Source organism: Dendrobates tinctorius, unplaced genomic scaffold (assembly GCF_039654945.1).
Source record: "Dendrobates tinctorius isolate UK_male_01 unplaced genomic scaffold, ASM3965494v1 ptg000273l, whole genome shotgun sequence".
NCBI classification, from domain to species: Eukaryota; Metazoa; Chordata; class Amphibia; order Anura; family Dendrobatidae; genus Dendrobates; species Dendrobates tinctorius.
Window position 1 is genome coordinate 3,845,565 of NW_027361940.1, and position 6,992 is coordinate 3,852,556.

The window sequence follows — 6,992 nt, forward strand, 5'->3', positions numbered from 1 at the left end:
CCTTTGATAGTCGCTTGTCGGCCCTCCAGGCTGCCGCTGCAGTGCCGACACCTCCCCCTGCGTCTACTGCTCCTCCGACACCCCGCCTCGCCAAGCCGCCTCGTTTCACTGGGGATCCCAAGCTCTGTAGGGGGTTCTTAAATCAGTGTAGTCTCCACTTTGAATGGCTGCCGCAGCAATACCCCTCGGACCGGGCCAAAGTGGCCTTCATCATGTCCATCTGGAGGGAGAGGCCCTTTCTTGGGTAAACCCGCTCTGGGAACGTGACGACCCGGTCGTTTCGAGTCTCCCGGTTTTCCTGGATACGTTTCATAAGGTTTTCGATGAGCCGGGCCGGTTAGCTTCTCTCACTGAGTCACTCTTTAACTTACACCAGGGCTCTCTCTCGGACAGTACGCTATTCGCTTTCGCACTATTTCCTCCGAGCTCGGCTGGAATAACGCAGCTTTGGTGGGGGCATTCTGGCGCGGTCTTTCTAGTAAAATAAAGGATGAACTCGCAGGTCGAGATACCCCGTCCACCTTAGAGGACCTTATCTCGCTGGCTACCCGCATTGACCTGCGCTTCCTGGAGCGCGCTCGGGAGTCAGTGAGAGACAGGCGCTCCTCCAGGTCAGTTTCTCCTTTCACTCAGTCGGCCAGCTCACGTTCAGTCGGATCTTCTTCCCTCTCTTCGGGTGAGCCCATGCAGATAGATCATCTCAGGTTGGCCAAGTTACGTCAGAGAGAGAGACGGGCACAAGGTCTGTGCCTCTATTGCGGTCATTCGTCACACTATATCCGCACCTGTCCTAAGAGACAGGGAAACGACTCCACCTAGGTCAGGTAAGAGAGGCCTTCCTAGGTGATGATGATGATTCCTCTCAACCCCTTACGATTTCTGTGCTTTTGGTTTCAGGAGGGAGGCGTGGTTCCGAGGTGGCCTACGTGGATTCGGGCTCAGCGGGTAACTTCATTCGGCCGGAGGAGGTAGACAAATACCGAATTCCTGTAGTCACTCTACCTAACCCAATTCAGATTGCCACCGTGGATGGCAAACCGCTACAGGTGTCCGTCACCTTAGTCACTGAAGAGGTGGAATTGCAAATCGGAGCCTTACATCGAGAGAAGATAGCCTTTTACGTTTTACCTAAGCTCTCTCACGCCATTCTACTCGGTCTTCCATGGTTAAGGACTCATCAGCCTGTTCTCGACTGGTCTTCTGGGGAGATACTCCGCTGGGGGCACCCGTGCCAAGCTCGCTGTCTGATTCCTGTCCGCCTGGCGGCCGCTCCACGGTCACCTCCAGACCTCCCGGGTCTTCCTCCAGCTTACAGCTCCTACGCCGATGTTTTTGATAAGAAGGAAGCGGAGGTCCTCCCTCCACACCGGCCGTTTGACTGCCCAATTGAACTTGTTTCTGGTTCAACCCCTCCAAGGGGCAGAATCTACCCTCTGTCTCCAGTGGAGACCACCGCCATGTCTGAGTACGTCCGAGAGAACTTCGCCAAAGGCTTTATACGGAAATCCTCTTTGCCCGCAGGAGCCGGGTTCTTCTTCGTCAAAAAGAAGGACGGGACTCTTCGGCCATGCATTGACTATAGGGGCTTGAATGAGATTACCATCAAGAACAGGTACCCTCTTCCACTCATTCCAGAACTGTTTGACCGTCTCAGAGGGGCTCGGGTCTTTACCAAGCTGGACCTCAGAGGAGCCTACAATCTGGTCCGTATCCGTGCAGGTGACGAGTGGAAGACCGCTTTCAACACTCGAGATGGCCATTACGAGTACCTGGTCATGCCCTTCGGTCTTTGCAATGCTCCTGCAGTCTTTCAAAAGTTCGTCAACGAGATCTTCCGGGACCTCTTGTACTCCTGTGTGGTCGTGTACTTAGACGACATCCTCGTCTTCTCGCCGGACCTCTCGTCCCACAGAAAGAGTGTCCGCCTGGTGCTTCAGCGGCTTCGGGAGAACCGTCTGTATGCAAAGATCGAGAAATGTCTCTTCGAACAGACCTCTCTGCCATTTCTGGGATACATTATCTCCGACGCTGGTCTAAGGATGGACCCCGAGAAGTTGTCTGCCATCCTCAAATGGCCTCGCCCCGTCGGATTAAAGGCGATACAACGATTCCTCGGGTTCGCCAACTATTACCGGCAATTTGTCTCCCACTTCTCCGCGATCACAAGACCCATTTCTGTGCTCACCCATAAGGGTCTACTTCCAAGGATTGGTCTCCTGAGGCAGAGCAGGCCTTTCTGACCCTAAAATGGGCTTTCTCCACGGCTCCGGTCCTGCATCGCCCTGAGAGCGATCGACCTTTTGTACTCGAGGTGGACGCTTCCTCGACTGGTGCCGGGGCGGTGTTGTCCCAGAGAACCGTCTCCGGTCGCCTGCACCCTTGTGGCTTCTTCTCGAAGGCCTTTTCTCCATCCGAGTGTAACTACTCGATCGGTGACCGGGAACTTTTGGTTATCAAGTTGGCCTTGGAGGAATGGCGCCACCTCCTGGAAGGAGCTGTACATCCTTTTGTCATCTTCTCGGACCACAAGAATCTGGCCTATCTCCAGTCTGCCCAGAGACTAAACCCTCGCCAGGCCAGATGGTCTTTATTTTTTGCCCGATTTGATTACGAGCTCCGATTCCGTCCCGGCAACAAGAATTCCAAAGCCGACGCCCTGTCCAGGGTCTTCCAACCACACGAATCCACGGAGGAACCGTCACATATCATTGATCCCACTAGGATCATCACCGTGGCTCCAGTGAACTGGCTTACTCCTCCGCCTGGCAAGACGCTTGTGCCAGAGAATCTCAAGCAAAAGGTTCTTCTATGGGGGCACTCCTCCAAACTGGCCGGCCATGCCGGAACTAAGAAGACTCTTGACCTTATCAAACGTCACTACTGGTAGCCCTCACTTCGCCAAGATGTACTCGACTTTGTGGCTTCTTGTCCATCCTGTGCAAAAAACAAGGTGCCACGGAGATCTCCGTCCGGCTTGTTGCTTCCGTTGCCTGTCCCTACGGTTCCTTGGGAGAACATCGCCATGGATTTCATCACCGATCTACCCTGCTCTGCGGGCTGCACAGTCATCCTGGTGGTGGTGGATTGTTTTTCCAAGATGGCTCACTTCATCCCTCTGCCGGGTCTTCCCTCAGCGCCAGAGCTGGCCAAAATCTTCATTCATCAAGTCTTCAGGCTTCATGGTCTACCTCGACGCATTGTGTCTGACCGAGGGGTTCAGTTTACCTCCAAGTTCTGGCGTTCGCTTTGTAAGCTCATGAATGTTTCCCTCGACTTCTCCTCGGCCTACCATCCACAGTCCAACGGACAAGTAGAGCGTACCAACCAGACGCTTACGGGATACTTACGCCACTTCTCTAACGCCCACCAGAACGATTGGGTCAACTTACTCCCCTGGGCAGAGTTCGCTTATAACAACCATGCTGGTGAGTCTTCGGCCAAGTCTCCGTTTTTCATTGTTTTTGGCAGACATCCTGGTGTTCCTCTTCCGATAACCCCTGCCTCTGAGGTACCCGCGGCCAATGCCTTGTCCTCTGAATTTTCTAAGATTTGGGCTGAGACCAACACATCACTCAAGAGATCCGCTGATCAGATGAAGAACTATGCTGACAAAAAGAGGTTGGATTCTCCTCCGTATCGTGTTGGCGACAAGGTCTGGCTCTCCTCCAAATTCGTCCGACTAAAACTGCCCTCTTACAAGTTGGGTCCACGCTACATTGGTCCGTTTGAAATTCTGGGACGTATTAACGAAGTTGCCTAAAAATTGAGGTTGCCTGCTTCGCTCCGGATCCCGAACACCTTTCACGTCTCTCTCCTGAAGCCTGTGGTGCTGAATCGTTTCCACTCCTCGCTTGATCTTGGTCCTCAGCCGGTGGGGGCCGACAACAATTTTGAAGTACAGGACATCCTCGCTGTGAAAAGGGTTAGAGGTAGGACTTTCTTTCTCGTTGATTGGAAGGGCTTTGGTCCTGAGGAGAGATCCTGGGAGCCTCGGGAGAATATTAATGCTCCCCGTATCCTCAAGAGGTTTCTTGTTAACCTCCGGGGGGGGCGGCTTAGGGGAGGGGGTACTGTTACACCGCTCCGCCATACTCACCCGGCCTCCGGTCCCACGCCGCAGTCGCCCTCCGCTCCCACGCCACAGCCTCTCTCCACCCGACGGCCGCGGCGGTCACCTGAGACAGGTCCGCGACCGATGCCTTCCCTGCATGCTATGCGCATGCGCCATAGGCCGCGGCCGCGCCTCCTTCCTGCTTCTTATGCTCCGGCTGTGCCCTAACCCGGAAGCACCTGTGGACCAATGGCTGACCAGACGGGGCCATATCAGGCCGCTTCCCCCTGAGGGAGGCGCCTGATCGTTGTGTTTCCTGACACTCTGGCCTCGCTCCATCGTGCACACACTGCTGCTGCAGTTCCTGTCTCGGCTGCTCCTCACAGCAGCTTCTCAGTCCCGCTACCTGTGTTCCTGCCGACCTACTCCAGTCCTGCCTTCAGTGTTCCTGTCGTCCTACTCCAGCCCTGCCTTGTGTTCCTGCCGTCCTACTCCAGTCCTGCCTTCAGTGTTCCTGTCGTCCTACTCCAGTCCTGCCTTGTGTTCCTGCCGTCCTACTCCAGTCCTGTCTTCAGTGCTCCTGCCGTCCAACTCCAGTCTCAGTCTTACTCCGGTCCATCCTGAGCCGCCCCTCTCGGTACCGGCTACCGTGGTACTCGAACCCCTGGGCCTGCTCCTAACGGTCCCTGTATAGGGGTCGGTTCCACCTGGCAGCTCGCCCGGGGCCCCTCGGTACCACGGTCCAGAGGGTCCACTCTCGGAGTTCCCGCTCCTGACCACTCGCGCTAACATACATTTCTCAAACATACAGTGTTACAAGGTCTATAAACATTCCTGTGATCTGTAAAACTGCAAAAAAGCTTTTAAAAATGTAAGCCTCCATTTCTCAGACATACAGTGTTATGTGGGCTGTGAACATTTCTGGCAATTACAAATGAGTAAGGTGCACATTAAGGGATGGCGAAGTGGAAATGCTGATTGGTGCATACAGATGCCGAGTATGTAGGGCAGGTGCCACTATGCCTGTTGCTAGAGCACAAGAAACACGTCCACCCATGACACATAGGTTTCTGTCTAACTTTGCAGGAAGGCACGGTACGCCACTTCTGAAGCATAGCCAGAGCAGTGCGGACAGGTGTTCGGTAGGATAGCAAATATTGCTTCCAGCAGGCTTGGCAGCACCACCGAGTCTTCCACATGAGCCAGTCTCACAAGCATAAAGTCTGGATCACTTAATCCTGACCCTGATCCTCTTTCCTTACACTATGCTGAGTCCCATGAGAGTAGTGATCCTACACTAGGACACTCCCAGGAGCTGATTACAACATTGCTTGATTGTGGTCTCTCAACCTGCATACTCCAAGAGGTACAGGATGAATGCGGTGGTGAAAGATGGGTGGTAGATGATGAAGTCACCGACCCACCCTGCAAAGCTGGCCTGCAGAGCAAGGCCAGCAGTGTGGAGGGGAAGGAATCAGCGGAACTGAAACAGACAGGAAAAGGCAGTAGGGTGACCAGAAGGAGAAAGCAGGCAACTGTTCTACATAGCACAGACACTTCCAAATTTCTCCATCAAAAAATTAGGTGTTCCCCATTTTGGATCTTTTTTAAAGAGAGTACTGAGACAAACAAAATGGCCATTTGGAACCTGTGCCATGCCAAGTTCAGCAGGGGCATGACCACTAAGAACCTAACCACCACCAACATGATCAGGCACATGTTACCTAAGCACCCGACTCAGATGGCAGAATGCCTGGGTACACGATTGGTAAAATCAGGTGACATCACTGCCTCTTCCGGTGTGCTAAATGCTTCCCAATTCCTGTCCAAAACAGTTGCGCAGATGCCTCCTGCCCTGCAACTAGTCTTGCACATTCTGACTTAACATCATCAGGGACTTACAAACCCTTGACCCAGCCAAGCATTCTGCTGTTCCTACCCCAATCCCTGGAACAAAAGAGAAAGTTTCCAGCCACCTAGAAACAGGTCAAAATCTTAAATGGCCACATTTCCAGGCTGCTTGCCATGAAAATGTTGAAATGTAGGCTGGTAGTCATGGAGAATTTCCCCGACTCATAAATCTAATGGCATTTGGGTACATTTGGCGAACGTCTAAATGTTCGGCGAATCGAGTCGAACCGAACCTTGAAAGGTTTGATCATCTCTATATATAACCCTTGAAAAAATTGTTCAGAATTTATCGGTATTATATTGATCACCCAGAGACTATGCCTTGGTATGGTGTACATTTTGTTGGTGTAAAACCCTCAAAAAGCGTCTTCAAAAATGTAGGCTATGTGCACATGGTGCAGATTTAGTGCTTTTTTGACTCATTTTTTCTACATGGATTTGTGACAAAACCTGAAGCAAAACCTGATGTCAGGAAAGTGAAAGAGAAGCCTGACGTGTCATGCACACAATGTGTATTTTTGACTTGCAGATTCGATGCAGAAAATAACCTGCTGCGTGTCATTTCTCTGTGAGATTCCGCATGTGTTTTTCACCTTTGAGTTCACCTCCATTCAATCAAAAGTCCATCAAAAACGCACGATTTACAGCTGTGTGTTTCCTGCTAAGGGATGCAGAAATGGTGCAGACATTTTCCTGCACGTGTGTCCATCCCCTTACTGGAATTAATTTGCCCCCCCATAGACTATTCCGGGGTCTGGAGGACGTCTCCTTCGTATATAACCCTCAGTAGTGCATAGCCTTTATGAGTCTAGGAGACCAATACATGACCAGAATGTGTGTGAGGCCTCCGCTATGTCTAAGGGCAGTCTCACACGTCCGGATATTTCTGGTACCGGAAAAAATGGTACCAGAGGTATCTGTGTCCGTGTGCCACCTGTGTGCAGTATCAATACCACACTGACGGCTGCAGGGGAAGTAGCGCTACAGTGTTCCCCTGCTTGTGGTGCTGAAGTAGCTTTAATTTTCCCCT